The 16,234-nt window shown below is 45.7% G+C and overlaps 1 protein-coding gene across 1 annotated transcript in view; it reads left to right on the top strand.

Annotated features, from left to right (window-relative positions):
* The first annotated feature begins 15,692 nt into the window (after positions 1-15,692).
* ZNF717 (zinc finger protein 717) overlaps positions 15,693-16,234 on the top strand; it is a 30,773-nt gene continuing 30,231 nt past the window's right edge. The window contains exon 1 of the mRNA XM_050786144.1: positions 15,693-15,782. The gene's annotated coding sequence lies outside the window, so the exon portion shown is untranslated. The remainder of the gene's footprint in view (positions 15,783-16,234) is intronic.

Genomic DNA, 16,234 nt, shown 5'->3' with positions numbered 1-16,234 from the left:
CCATATTGTCCAGGCTGGTCTCGAACTCCTGACTTCGTGATCCACCCACCTCGGCCTCCCAAAGTGTTGGAATTACAGGTGTGAGCCACCGCGCCCAGCCAATTATATAACTTTTATGCCAAATTCTGACACCTTATAGTATGTTGCAGAGATAAGTATGAAATTGCTGGATCAATAAGTCATGTGAACTTGAAAAACATTTGGGCTAATTATTTTAAGCCAAATTTGCTGCCTTGTGATCATAAACATGTAACAAAATACATGTACATACACATACACACATACACACTCATACAAAACAAAGATCCTGTAGATTTTCCTTCAGAACTAGCCATGAGATATTGATACAGACTCTTGGGTTTGCAAAACAATAACAAAAATAATTGGACGCAAACAGTGGATTTTATCTTCGTGAATAAATCTTTACCACAAAGCCCCTTATCTCAGTAACTGGGTGTCTGTGTGAAGGGCACAGCGAGCCTGGTTCAGTGTCATTGGGGTGGCCACAGTTGCAGATGCCACCTGAAATGTCCCAGGCCTGAAACTGCCAATCTCTTCTGGCCAAAGCTGTGCTCCTAGGCCTGTTGGGGACCCGGGTGCCAATGCTTGCAGGGACCCCAGGCCATGCACCTCTTGCCTGGGCCCACATCTGAGGCCTGACTTAGGGTCCTGGGTGGGTCTGACCTGGGAGTCCTTAAAACACCCCATGGAATTTTTTTTTTTTTTTTTTTTTTTTTTTGAGATGGAGTCTCACTCTGTCAACAGGCTGGAGTGCAATGGCACGATCTCGGTTCACTGAAACCTCTGTCTCCCAGGTTCAAGTGATTTTCCTGCCTCAGCCTCCTGAGTAGCTGGGACTACAGTCGCCCACCACCACGCCCGGCTAATTTTTGTATTTTCAGTAGAGATGAGGTTTCATCATGTTGGCCAGGATGGTCTCCATCTCTTGACCTCGTGATCTGCCCTCCTTGGCATCCCAAAGTGCTGGGATTACAGGTGTGAACCATGGCACCAGTCCAACACCCCATGGAATTTTTAACATGCTTGGTGAGAGGCAATGGCACTGGGAACTCGTGGAGCTGCACACGGGGTGCCTCCTGTGGCAGCACCCGGGGCCCTGCTGCTGCCAGGAGACCCTGGCCTGTCCTGCTGGCTGCCAGCCTGTGTTCCACCACCACTGCCTCTGGTCCTCCCAGTCATTTCCAGGTCCTCAGGGTTGCTCCTCCTCGGTCTCCTCAAGCCCTCAGCTCAGTGCTGCCCCTCCAACCTCACTGAGACCCTTGGTGGTTCCCTTCCATCCACAGCTCCCTCACAGAGCCTGGGGAGTATCCAACCACACTCAGCTCTCTCTCCTAGATGCTCCGTCCTCCCATGGCCACTCCATACTACAGTATTCAGGTCCTGTTGGTCATAGTCTTTGTTGGGGCATGATGATGATGAAGAGCCATAGTTCACAGTAAAGTGGCCTGATTCAAGTTAGGGTTAGGGTCTGGTTCTGGGTTAGGGATTGGAGTGTTAAAATAAAAGCCTTAGGCCGGGTGTGGTGGCTCATGCCTGTAATCCCTGCACTTTGGGAGGCTGAGGCAGGCGGATCATGAGGTCAGGAGATAGAGACCATCCTGGCTAACACGGTGAAACCCCGTCTCTACTAAAAATACAAAAAAAATTAGCCGGGCGTGGTGACGGGCGCCTGTAGTCCCAGCTTCTTGGGAGGCTGAGGCAGGAGAATGGCATGAACCCGGGAGGCAGTGGAGCTCGCAGTGAGCCGAGATCACACCACTGCACTCCAGCCTGGGTGACAGAGTGAGACTCCATCTCAAAACAAAAACAAAAACAAAAACAAAAACAAAAACAACACAGAGCCGTAGTTCACAGTGAAGTGGCCTGATTCAAAGAGGTACTCATGCTTTCAGTTGGTCTGTGTTTTACTCCATTTGTATTGTTATAAATAAATACTTGAGGCTGGGTAATTTAGAAAGAAAAGAGGTTTATTCGGCTCACAGTTCTGCAGGTTATACAAGCAGCAAGGTACCAGCATCTGCTTCTAAGGAAGCCTTGGGAAACTTACAATCATGGCAGAAGGCTAAGATGGGGCTGGCCATCACCTGGTGAGAGTGAGCAAGAGAGAGACTAGGGAGACGCCAGCCTCTTTAAATAACCAGATCTCATGTGAACTCAGAGTAAGAACCTGCTCCTGACCATGAGGAGGGCAGCAAGCATTCATGAGGCATCTGTCCCCACGACCCAAATACCTCCCAGTGGGCCCGCCTCCAATGTGGGAGGTCACGTTTCAACCGAGATTTCCGTGGGCAACCTCCAACGTGGGAGGTCACGTTTCAACCGAGATTTCAGTGGGCTGCCTCCAACGTGGGAGGTCACGTTTCAAAGCGGGATTTCCGTGGGCCCGCCTCCAATGTGGGAGGTCACGTTTCAACCGAGATTTCCGTGGGCAACCTCCAACGTGGGAGGTCACGTTTCAAAGCGAGATTTCCGTGGGCCCGCCTCCAACACCAGAGGCCACATTTCAATGTGAGATTTCCGTGGGCCCGCCTCCAACGTGGGAGGTCACGTTTCAACCGAGATTTCAGTGGGCAGCCTCCAACGTGGGAGGTCACGTTTCAACCCAGATTTCAGTGGGCAGTCTCCAACGTGGGAGGTCACGTTTCAAAGCGAGATTTCCCTGGGCCCGCCTCCAACACCGGAGGCCACATTTCAACACGAGATTTCCGTGGGCCCGCCTCCAACACCGGAGGCCACATTTCAAAGCGAGATTTCCGTGGGCCGGCCTTCAACGTGGGAGGTCACGTTTCAACCCAGATTTCAGTGGGCAGCCTCCAACGTGGGAGGTCACGTTTCAAAGCCAGATTTCCGTGGGCCCGCCTCCAACACCGGAGGCCACATTTCAACGCGAGATTTCCGTGGGCCGGCCTCCAACACCGGAGGCCACATTTCAACGCGAGATTTCTGTGGGCCCGCCTCCAATGCTGGAGGTCACATTTCAAAGCGAGATTTCCGTGGGCCCGCCTTCAACATGGGAGGTCACGTTTCAAAGCGAGATTTCCATGGGCCCGCCTCCAACATGGGAGGTCACGTTTCAACGGGAGATTTGGAGGGGAAAACACATCCAAAGCATATCAGTGGGGTAACACAAGTCACAGTAACCGGGACTAGATGAAACATAGAAATTAGAAAACCCTGGAATAGTCAAGCTGGCCACCCATCATTAGGGGCCTACAAATCAGCCACATGCTGCTCCCAGAAGCAGGTCATGTGTTTCCTTCCCCTGAGAAATTCCCTTAATGTATTCAGTGGCAGTGTTTGGAGAAACAGTGTTACCGGCCACCTTTTAAATTCAGTTCTCCATAGTAGTAAAATCAGGGGAAAGATACGTGGAACATTCGGAACATTCGGTCTTGTTCAGCACCGCACACAAGCCCCCAGCATGGGCAAAGTGATGACCGAAAGCGTGTCATGTTCCAGCAAGCGTTTCTGTTGGACACAAATGTTCTCACCCACCAGCTGGCTGAAGGGTGGCCTCTACCTGTCTAAATCCTGGTGAAGACTGACTGGCTCCCAAATCCAAAATTTTTCCCAACTTACAGATTAGCTTCAAATTCCATACAACTGGCACCCTCCTACCACCAAGTTTGAGGCCCCAAGAATCCCACTGGAAACTAACTCATCTTCATCTATTTCAAGGTTGGTAGTAATTTCAGTTATTGACTGCTTTGACCTCTGACTGTGGGAAATATTATGGGAACTTTCAAGGAAAACTATTTGGAAGGCAGGACTGAGCCAGGTTAAATAACAATGTCCAAACCAGCAAGGAGGCAGAACAAAGCAAATTCTCTGGGGATCTAGGAGATAACCTGGGAGCTGGAAGAGGGGTCACCTCATGGCACGTGAACCGAGCTCAGTTGATCGGCCTATCCCTAAGTCTGCCTAGCTCCTGGTCAAGTCGCAGGAGAAACTTACTCTTATGTGGTCCACTTACAGCTGTGCAGCCTGCAATGTGCTCCAGACAGAGCAGCTGTAAGATGTCAGAGCTAGCAGCAGCCTAGGTCCCTCAGGCACTCTGTGGAGTCCACATACCCCTCACTGACCTGCATAGGAAGGTGAGTGAGAAATAAGTTCTCTTCTGAAAATTAGTCAAAATTTCAAAAACTACACAAAACAAAAATAACCATCCACAGTCTCTGCAAATGGTCCCAAGAGCATACAGCAAATAAACTTTTACTCACATGCAGGAACTCACGGAACTTCAAATGAGACAAACATAAAGAGATCCACAGACACATCATAGTAATGACGCTGACAGCTGAAGACACACAGGAAATGCTGAAAGCAGAAAGTGAGATAAAGAAAGAGGAGCCATTGAGCTTAAAAGGGATCCTCTAAAACGGTTATAAATAGGAGGAATCCCAAGGAGACTAACAGCTGATTTCTCACCAGAAATAGTAGAGGCCAGGAAGGGGAGTAACATATACAATGTCTGAAGAAAAAATCCTGTATTCAGCATGGCTATGGTTCAAAAATGAGGGTGAAACGAAGACATACCTAGATTAACAAAACTGAGATAATTCATTGCTACCAGACCTATCTCACAAGACATATTAAAAGAAGTTATTCAGGCTGAAAATGATTACCCACACAATAATCCAAATTTACACACACACACACACACACACACACACACACCCCTACCAGTAAAGGTAAACATGAAACTCTAAAACTGATATATTTTATATTATGAAAAGAATAAAAGGCAGTATAAATGCACATTTTTCTATTTTTTCTCTTAATTGATTTAGAAAGCAATTTATAAAACAATGTCTGTTCAATGTATTGTTTGTCCTGTGACTTACAAAATTTAATATGTTTGCCAATAACAGTCAAACCGAGGTGAGTGGGAACAAAGCTGTATTGGGTTAAGACAACGACTCCATATATCAGACTACAGACGACTCAAATCTGTAAAAACAAATGAAGAGAATCATAAATGATAAATAAGAAGGTTGACTTAAAATTTTAAATATTTATGTGCTTTACTATTTCCTCTCAGCTTCTTAAAAGACATGGTTATACGAAGTAATAGTTATAACAATGTATTGTTGAGTTTTTAGTATTTATAGATGTAATATAAATAAGAATAATACCTTAAAAAGATACAATAAGAAGGGTATAGAACTACATAGGGTACAAAGCTATATGCAGAAGGGCGTGGAGCAAGGTAGAGGTAATGTTTTTGTGTCTAACTGAAACTGTTCTGAATTAGCATGAATCTGAAGCTGATTCTGATAGGTTAAAATGTATAATGTAAGCCCAAGAACACTGACTAGCATAATAAGCCAAAAATAGAGTACTAAAATCATTAAAGAAATGTAATTGTCATTTTAGAAAATACTCACTGTTGCCAGGTGTGGTGGCTCACGCCTGTAATCCTAGCACTTTGGGAGGCCAAGGCGGGTGTATCGGGTGTATCATGAGGTCAAGAGATCAAGATCATCCTGGCAAACATGGTGAAACCCCGCCTCTACTAAAAATACAAAAATTAGCCGGGCACGGTGGCAGGCGCCTGTAGTCCCAGCTACTTGGGAGGCTGAGGCAGGAGAATGATGTGAACCCGGGAGGCAGAGCTTGCAGTGAACCGAGATCGTGCCACTGCACTCCAGCCTGGGTGACAGAGTGAGACTCCGTCTCAAAAAAAAAAAAAAGATCATCTATGCCATCTACCAGAGTAACATTTTAGATTCAAAGATATAAATAGAGTAAAAAGATGGAAATACATATATCATGCAAACAGAAACCCTGAGAAAGCTATTCTAAGGTAGTTATACTAATATCAGACACAATGAATTTTAAAACAAAAAAAATTGACCAGGTGCGGTGGCTCATGCCTGTAATCCCAGGACTTTGGGAGGCCAAGGTGGGCAGATCACCTGAGGTCAGGAGTTCTAGACCAGCCTGGCCAACATGGTAAAATCCCGTCTCTACTAAAAATATAAAAATTAGCTGGGCGTGGTGGCATGTGCCAATAATCCCAGCTACTCAGGAGGCTGAGGCAGGAGAATCACTTGAAACCGGAAGGCGGAGGTAGCAGTGAGCTGAGATCACGCCATTGCAAATTATAAAAAAAAAGAAAAAAAAATTTTTTTTTTTTAGAGATAATGTGGGACATTTTACAATAATAAAATAAAATGGCCAACTCATCAGTAAGAAAGTACAAGTATAAACATATATGCACCCAATTAAACATCACCAAAGTACATGAAACAAAAACTGACAGAAATGAGTCAAAATTGATGATGACTGGAGACTTCAATATTGCATTTCCACTAATGGATAGAAAAACCATCAACTTCATAGTTCAACTAGACCTGAAAAACACATGCAAAACATTCCACACAACAAAAGAAGCTACATTCTTCTCAAAGGCTCATTAACATTGTCCATCATAGACTCTACACTAAGCCATTAAAGGAACTGAACAGCATGTACCCCAGTCACAATAGAGCGAACCTAGCAACTAATAACAAAAAAGTAGGGAAACTCAAATATGTGGAAATTAACACACATCCAAATTATTAATCAAAGGAGAAATCAAAACAGAAATTTGAAAATATACTGAGAGGAATGAAAAGGAATTCACAACATACAAAACTTAATGAAAGACAATTAGAGACATGCTTACAGGGAAATTTATTGCTGTAAATACCTATAATAAAAAAGAGAACTATTTCAAATCAATAACATAACTTTCAACCTAAGGACACTGGAAAAAGAACAGCAAATAGAAGCTAAAGTAAGCAGAAGGAAGGAAATAATAAAGATCATAGCAGAAACCAATGAAACAGAGAATAGAAAAGCAATGGAGAAAAACAATGAAACCAAAAGCACATTCAAACCAGCTTAACACAATTGACAAACCTTATTGTCATGAAAACGTATTTTGGGTATACGAACAAGAAGTAGTGAGTTGAAGGACACGGGAACTGGAGGACCAAGATAACTGCTGTTGCTAGGAACATCCCCCCTGCATCCCCTCACCTAAAAATGCTGACCAGATTGTAGGAAACCCGAACAATTCCTTTAAGTAGAAAGTAAATACATTAAGAAAGCAATTTAAATGGCTTTTTTTCTTTTCCCCTTTTTATTTTCATGATATAAAAGGTTAGACAGGCATGCATTGCAAATGTGGAGATCTGCCTCATCTTTCTGCTGCCCAAGACCACCTCAGTAAGATCCTCCTAAATAAACCTTTGACCATCTACCAGCCTGGAATGGTCTATCACTTTCTTTGGTCTGAGAGCTTTCTCTCCATTATGTAGGACAACTCAGTTCTGGCAGGAAGTTTTCCTAACATTTTTCTAGACTGAGTAAGAAAAATAGAGAGAAGACTCAAATAACTAAAATCAGAAATGAAAGAGGATATATTACTTCCAGCATTGCAAAAAGAAAAGAACATTTAAGGAAAAATAATATGAACAATGGTATGCCAATATATTAGATAATTTAGATACAATGGAAACATTCCTAGACACCACCCAGTGACACTGATGCAAGAAAAAATGCTCTCACTAGACATAATAAGTAAAGAGATTGAATTATTAATAAAGAAACAACTCCACACCAAGAAAAGCCCTAGCCCAGAAAGTTTGCTGGTGAATTTTGTCCAACATTTGAAGAAGATTTAGGATCAATTCTTTCCAAACTCTCCAAAAAATAGAAGTGGTAGAGAGAGACATGTCCCAACTCATTCTATGAGGCCAGTATTACCATGACAGCAAAGCCATACAAAGACATCACGAGGAAAGAAAAATTCAGACCAATATATCTTATGAATACAGATGCAAAACTCTTCAATAAAATACAAGCCAACAGAGAGGCCAGGCGTGGTGGCTCACACCTGTAATCCCAGCACTTCGGGAGGCCAAAGCGGGCAGATCATGAGGTCAGGAGATTGAGACCATCCTGGCTAACATGGTGAAATCCCGTCTCGACTAAAAAATACAAAAAGTTAACCAGGCATGGTGGCAGGTGCCTGTAGTCCCAGCTGCTTGGGAGGCTGAGGCAAGAGGGAGAATGGCATGAATCTGGGGGGCAGAGCTTGCAGTGAGCCGAGATCACGCCACTGCATCCTAACTTGGGTGACAGAGCGACTCTGTCTCAAAAAAATAAATAAAATAAATAAATACAAGCAAACAGAATACAGCAACATGAGAAAATAATTATACCTCATGACCAAGTTGGATTCATCCCAAGTATACAAGGTTGGATAGCAGCCAGAATTATTTAATATAATACACCATACGAATACAGTAAGCAAAACCACAGTCATCTCAATAGTTCAGAAACAAAATCCCACATCCTTTCATGATGAAACGTTCAACAAAGAAGGAAAGAAGGGAACATCTTTAAACTAATAAAGGGCATATGAAAAACCACAGCCAATAGCATACTTAATGTTGAAAGCCTGTATACTTACATCCTAAGATGAGGAACAAGGTGGATAAATCCACTCTCACTACATCCATTCATATTGTGCTGGAGGTGCTAGCCAGGACAATTTGGCAACAGAAATAAATGCAAACCATCTAGATTAGGAAAGGAGAAGTGGGCCAGGCATGGTGGCACATGCCTGTAATCCCAGCACTTAGGGAGGCCAAAGTGGGTGGATCACTTGAGGTCAGGAGTTTGAGACCAGCCAGGCCAACATGGTGAGAACCCGTCTCTACCAAAAACACAAAAATTAGCCAGGAGTGATGGTGTGCACCTGTAACCCCAGCTACTTGGGAGGCTGAGGCACAAGAATCGCTTAAACCCAGGGGGCGGGTTGTAGTGAGCTGAGACTGCACCACTGTGCTCCAGCCTGGGCAACAGAGCCAGACTCCATCTCAAAAAAAAAAAAAAAAAAAAAAAAAAAAAAAAAAGCTGAGCCGGTGCATATCTTAAATAAACAATCCTCCTGTTCTCCGTATCAGTCTCTCTAGTCCTCAGTTTCCCGCGACATTTTTGGCGACCATAAAGGGACCAGAGACAGCAAGTTTACTGTCTCTTTTGCCTCTAAGGGCTAGAGCCCCAGACCTCAGGAGACCTGTGACCCCAGGTGCCACCAGGAGAACTGCAGCCCACAGAGGAGATTGGCTTTCATGTGACCCCGTGCCCCTACCCAGCAGCACAACAGAACCTAAAGAAAGGCTACAGGATGATTCCAGAAACAGTACGCTTCAAGAACTGCAGTAGTTTTAAGGTCCAAGGCAGGACCTATCCCACAAGGACAGAAGAGGAGCTTGATCACCTCCTGAGGTGTGCCTAGCAGTCCAACCCAGAGAGGCTAAAGGCGGTGAGAAAGGCTTGCCAGTTCAGATGAAACTCACATCCCAACCGACGCAACGTGCGAGAGTGGCTTGCAAGTCGGTCGAGAAAAAGAAACTAGAGATGGCGAGAGTGGCTTGCCACCCCAGTTAGGTACACAGGAACAAGGAGCAGAGAAGTGTGTGAAAGTGTGTGAATGAAAAGGCCTAATTAAGCTCATCAGCTGCGAAGTAAGGAGTCACAGATCTCCTAGCGTGGACTGTGTGCTCCGAGCGAAGGGTAAGGCCGACTAAGACTAGCAGCGATCTGCACGCGGCTAATAAGAACTGCCCTACAGCTCGGAGTTGTAGCAGGAATAAGGAACTCTCCAAAGCCAAGCAGCGTCTGAAAACTCCCATAATAGGAGACAGTGTGGTAGGCCGAAACGAGAGGGAAGAGTGTGCTGTGCCATAAAAGGAAGAATAGGAAGAAAGTCATCAAAAGTCACCCCATTAGAGGGCATGTTACAGAACTTTAAGAAAGGTTTTGCAGAGGATTATGGAGTTAAGCTAATCCCACACGGGTTGAGAACTCTCTGTGAATTAGAATGGCCTTCTTTTAGTGTTAGATGGCTGACCGAAAGAACTATAGATAAGTAAATAATTGGCTGTGTATTGAAGGTGGTGACAAGAGTCAGAGGACAGCCGAGGCATCCAGATCAATTTCCTTATATTGATTCATAGTTAAGTATAGCACAGACAAGACCGGCCTGGATCCAGCCCTGTTTAGCAGCTTATTGCAAAACACGTGTAGCCTGAGCCCAGCCAACAGTGAAAGTAAGAGCAGCTTCACTGGCAGACACAGAGTTAAAGAAGTCCCAAAGAGAGCAAGAAAAGTCAGTTTTGCAGGAGCGGCCTGTTGGGGTCCATGCCGGGGGTGGTGGAGAATGAAAGAACACAGAAAAGACAAAGACACACAGAGAACATGGCGGCCGTGCTCAGAGCCTCCGCCTCACTTTATTTATACTCCATAAACCCCACGTCAGCAGAAAGAATGCAATGCAAAACAAAATGTAACCTTCTATTCAGTTTTTGCTCTTCCTTATCTGCCCGCCTTCTTGGCGCCTATGGGAGTTCATTAAAAGTTCAATTGGAGATACTGTCCTTGAGCCCTATCTATTCTCAGCATACTGTTTTCAAAAGCCCCTGCAGCGGCCAGAAAGAACAGAGATTCTTCCTCCATATGTCCCAGCCTAACCCTCTTTACCGAGTCCAACAGCCCCCCAGGAGCCAGACTCAAGAGCCAGCATTCTCCAAGTTTCACCCCGAAGGGGAGGATCAGAGCCTTGAGAGGCCAGGGAAGGAAGTCAAGATAGTCAAGCAGGCTGTCTAGATCCAGTGGTGATCAAGCTCTGCAAATGCCTCTCTAGGAGATGCGAGGACCCATTTATTATGATGACCAAGGCCAAGTCCAAAGAAGGCAATGGACTTTCATCAGTCAGCCTTTCCAACCACTGACCTTTTAAACTGGAAACACCACACTCTCTCCTACACGGAGAAGCCTCCAGCTCTTACAGATCTGATGCATCCATCTTTCTGACACACAATCCGGCCTGGCCAGACTGCCAGCAGCTCCTCCTCATGCCATTTAACACTGAGGAGCGCAGGAGAGTAACCTAGGCAGCTCCCCGCTGGCTAGCAGCCCATGCATCAGCAGTGCATGCCCGGCATACACTCAAGGTCATTTCCCAGACCAAGATCCTAACTAGGACCCAGAGGATGCAACTCAGCTTCAGCGTTTGCAGAGGTACTAAGAGGCACCTCTGCAAAGGCTGAGATGGTGGAAAGAAAGACATTAATATAGAGAAGATTTCAGAAGTGCTTCAAGGAAGTGATGAGAGCCCTAGCCAGTTTTATGAAAGATTCTGTGAGGTATACTGGCTTTCACCCCGTTTGACCCTGAGGCCACTGAAAATCAGCGTATAGTGAATACGTCATTTGTAGGACAGGCCCAAGGTGAAATCAAATGAAAGCTTCAGAAGTTAGAAAGTTTTGGCCGGGTGCGGTGGCTCACGCCTGTAATCGCAGCACTTTGGGAGGCCGAGGCGGGTGGATCATGAGGTCAGTAGCTCGAGATCAGTCTGGCCAAGATGGTGAAATCCCACCTCTACTAAAAATACAAAAAATTAGCCGGGTGTGGTGGTGGGCGCCTATAATCCCAGCTACTTGGGAGGCTGAGGCAGAGAATTGCTTGAACCCAGGAGGCGGAGGTTGCATTGAGCCAAGATTGTGCCACTGAACTCCAGCCTGGGTGACAGAGTGAGACTCTGTCTCAAAAAAAAAAAAAAAAAAAAAAAAAAAAAAAGAAGAAGAAGAAGAAGAGGAAGAGGAAGTTATAAAGTTTTGCAGGTATGAATGCCACCCAGCTTACAGAAGTAGCCTCCAAAGTGTATGTTAACTGTGACCAGGAGGCAAAGAAAGAAGCAGATTGGAGGCTTAAGATCTGTTGGCAGCAGCTCTTATAGAAAAAGAGATTAGGCCGGGCGCGGTGGCTCAAGCCTGTAATCCCAGCACTTTGGGAGGCCGAGACGGGCGGATCACGAGGTCAGGAGATCGAGACCATCCTGGCTAACACGGTGAAACCCCGTCTCTACTAAGAAATACAAAAAACTAGCCGGGCGAGGTGGCGGGCGCCTGTAGTCCCAGCTACTCGGGAGGCTGAGGCCGGAGAATGGCGTGAACCCGGGAGGCGGAGCTTGCAGTGAGCTGAGATCTGGCCACTGCACTCCAGCCTGGGCTACAGAGCAAGACTCCGTCTCAAAAAAAAAAAAAAAAAAAAAGAAATGGCCAAGGCCGTGAGACAAAAAGGCCATTGGCCAAAGGCTGCTGCACCTTAGAGGAACCAGATACTGATCTGATCAGGCTAGCAGGAGCTGAAAGATGGGAGGATGAAGACAGACCGTGCTCCTTCTTATTAGGCCTCCAAGAGCCCATTGTCACATTAGAGGTTGAAAGCAGTAAGATTCTCCTGTATCTAGATTATAAATTTGTCACTGATGGCTAAGCCATTATGTGAAGTTACAAAAAAAAAAAAAAAAAAAAAAAAAAAAAAGAGAGAGAAAAAAAGAACCCCTCTTCTAAGAAACTGAACAGGAGAAGGAGCCATGCCTTCATGCCTTGTGAAAACTTGCTTATAGACCTTACCAAAATGCCCCGTGCCAGAGGCTATCAGTATATGCTAGTGTTTATTTGCACTTTTTTCAGGATAGGTTGAGGCTTTCCCCACCAGGACAGAAAAAGCACAAGAAGTGACTAAAGTACTGTTAAAAGACATTATCCCCAGGTTTAGACAGCTTCTAACTTTAAAGTCAGACAATAGGCCGGCATTTGTAGCTGAAATAGTGCAAGACGTAACAAGACTGTTAAAAATAAAATAGAAGTTGCTTCCTAAGGCCATTGGTCTCCTGTGTTAGTCTTTCTACAAACATAACATGAAACATAACAAGAAGCCTATCGGCCGCAAAGTTCCAGAAAAGTAGAACGCATGAACCAGACACTCAAGCAGTTACTGAAGAAATATTGCCAAGAGACTCATCGTAAGAGGTCAAAGGAAGGTCTCCTCTTAAACCAAACCAAGGTCCCTCCCTTTTACCAAGGGCCTATTTCTCTGTATTTTGATGCTTGTCAGGCAGCAGACCAAGACTCCCTGTCTGTGGTAACCTACCTTTAGAAAGATACTGTAGAAATGACAACAGATATGTATGCATGCCAAGAGTAACTCCACCTCGTTCCCCTAGGACCCCAGAAAAAGATTGTTGGCATTGCATATCGTAGCACCCTGGCACACAACAAAGGTCAATTACGCTTACCGAAATGCAAGTTCCAACTCTTAAATCATTCTATGAGCAAGAAGACCAGAAGTTACCAGAGCCTACTCCTTTAGCTGAAAACCTGTTTGCTCAGCTGGCTGAACACACTGCTGGCAGCCCAGGCGTTTCATGTTATGTTTGTAGAAAGATTAACATAGGAGACCAATGGCCTCAGGAAGCAAAAGAGTTAATGCCACAAGATAATTTAACTCTCATTGACTCTTCCCCAGAACTGATGCCCACAAGTTCAAGTGTCCGGCTCTTAAAAATTTCTATTATCAAGAGATACTGTGTTGCTTGCTGATGCAGTAGGAGAACTAACCTGCTTAGGACAGCAATATTATATTGAAACACTAAAGAAAACTTTGTGGCGAGGCAGAGATGACTCCAAAGCACCTCATCCAAATCCATTCTCCTGTTTCTCTCCTGTAAACCACACCTGATATCAGCTTGAAGCTCCAAATGCTTGGCAAGCACCCCCTGGTCTTTATTGGATCTGTAAGCCACAGGCTTATTGACAGTTGTCAGCTAAATGGACAAAGTCCTGTGTGTTTGAAACAATTAGACCATGTTTTTTCCTACTCCCACTGCAACAGGGAGAAACTTTAAAGTATCCCATCTATGATGAAGTTAGAAGAAGCAAAAGAGATGCAGACATAAAAAGAGATACAGAAATAGGAGATTAGAAAGACACAGATTGGCTCTCTGAAAGAATAATTCAATACTATAGGCCAGCTACGTAGGCACAAGATAGGTCATGAGGATACCACACTCCTATTTACATGCTTAGCTGCATCATAAGGTTGCAGGCAGTACTTGAAATGATGACTAATGAAACAGCAAATGCATTCGATTTACTGGCCCAGCAAGCCACAAAAATGAAGAATGCTATTTATCAGAACAGATTAGCTTTAGACTACCTCCTAGCCCAGGAAGGAGGCGTATGTGGAAAGTTCAGTCTAACAAATTGCTTCCTGGAAACCGATGACAATGGAAAGGCAGTTATAGAAATAACTGCAAGAATGAGAAAATTATCCCATGTTTCAGTTCAAACTTGGAAAAGGCAGTCTCCAGATTCCCTCTTTGGAGGCTGGTTTTCCTTCTTCAGTGGATTTAATAAGAATACTCCTGGACATACTAAGAGTTTGCCCAATACTCCCTTGCCTCTTACCCCTCCTTGTTAGAAGCATTCAGTCAACTATAGAGGCAACAGTAGCTAAGCAAACTACCACTCAGCTAATGGATCTGTGTAAATATCAGCCTGTGCCTAAAGAAGAAAACTTGTCTCTTCAGGCAGAACTAAGTAATAGTGATGCCTTCTATTAAACTTCTTTTATAAAAGGCATCAAAAGGAGGAAACTGAGGCACGAATTTAAAAATAAATATGCATTCATTCACTCCAAGAAAGGTCACAGGCAAGGCAAAGGTTAAAAAGAAAAGAACAAGTTTTCCTCTGTCTAGTAAGCTCACTTCAAAGACAGTTATAAGCTAACACTGTTTGAGAAGCCAAGGCCAAAGGAATAGGCTCCAGACAACCCCCACTTCCAGAGCAAAGTTAAAAGAAAACAAAAGACAGAAAGACAAATTCCTTTACTGTTACTGCTTTCCCTGGCTTCTTAAGCATGATGATGTATTTACAAATGTCTGTATTTAGCCGGTTCTTATTTTTTTTCGAGGCAGCTACAAGGCCACCGGCTACACAAGCCCACAAGTTATGCCAAGTCAACAGTTCCCTATAGATTACGTGACCAGTCACTGTATGATTAACAGCTTTTGTTTTGCTTCTGTGAGTTTGCTTATAAAAGCCCCGCTCCGTCTTTGTTCAATGCTCAGCTTTTTAGATATGAATCCACGAATCCGGTGCATACCCTCAAATAAACAATCCTCCTGTTCTCCATATTGGTCTGCCTAGTCTCTCTAGTCCTCTATTTCCCGCAACACCAGCACTTTTGAAGGCCAAGGTGGGCAGATCACTTGAGGCCACGAATTCGAGACCAGCCTGGGCTACATGGGGAGACCCCATCTCCATTAAAAACACAAAAATTAGCCGGGCGTGGTGGCGCGCGCCTGTAGTCCCAGTTCCTCTGGAGGCTGAGGCAGGAGGATCGCGTGAACCCGGGAGGTGGAGGCTGCAGTGAGCTGAGATCCCGCCACTGCCCTCCAGCCTGGGAGACGGAGGGAGAATCCGTTAAAAAAAAAAAAAGGTTTTTCTGTAACAGCAACACTTAGAAGTAAAAAAGAAGTAAGATTACTTGCTAATATAATTGACCAGCTGGCCGCATTCGAATTTTCCCAATATTCCCACAATGTGCCTGGTTGTCAAACCAGGATTTATTAACCAGATTCCATGTCTGTCAGGCGGGGAGACGCCAACCCGGATCCGTCCTCGGCCCCGGCTTGGAACAGAATTTCCCGCCTCGGTACCGCAGTGGCTCGTGGGAAATGCCGTCGCGGCTTCCAATGACGTCACCAGCACTGGACGGTGGGAAGGGCTCTTCCGGATGGCCTTTGCGCATGCGCCGCCCCGCCTATGCCACCATCTTCCGCCAGAGAAACCCGGCTCCTGCTGCCGTCCAGAGGCTGCTCTGGAAGCTCTGGGGTTGGGTGTTCATCCCTGCAGGTTGGTGGTAGGATGAAAGCGGAGACGGCGGGCTTGGAGGCACCAGAGGGAGGCGGGGCCGACGTGCCACAGTTGGTGGGAGCAGAGACGTGGGCACATCTCGGGGGGGCGGGGCCTGACGCGCAGGTGCGGGCGGCGGACTAACGCTGGGGCTAAAAGGGCGGCGCTGCTGGGAGGGCGGGCGTGGGATCTCGGCACTGAAGCCAGTTCCAGAGGCGCCGGAGCGGGTGGGCGAAGCCGGTGGCGCGGGGACGGGATCTGCAGGCCGCCCCTACCTGGGAGGTCTGCGGGGAGGCTGCGCTCCGGCACCGCATGGACCTTGTGCGGCATTCCATGCACCCCCTTGTAAGGTCAGCATACGGATAGTTCTAGGAAGATGCCCCTCATTCCCAGATGAGGAGTACGAAGCGCGTGCACACCGTCCTACTACCTGGCGAGGGTATTAGTGGGGT

This window comes from Macaca thibetana, chromosome 1, assembly GCF_024542745.1.
Source record: "Macaca thibetana thibetana isolate TM-01 chromosome 1, ASM2454274v1, whole genome shotgun sequence".
Taxonomy (NCBI): Eukaryota; Metazoa; Chordata; class Mammalia; order Primates; family Cercopithecidae; genus Macaca; species Macaca thibetana.
The sequence above is the reverse complement of the archived record's forward strand: the minus strand, read 5'-3'. Positions and strand labels throughout refer to the sequence as shown.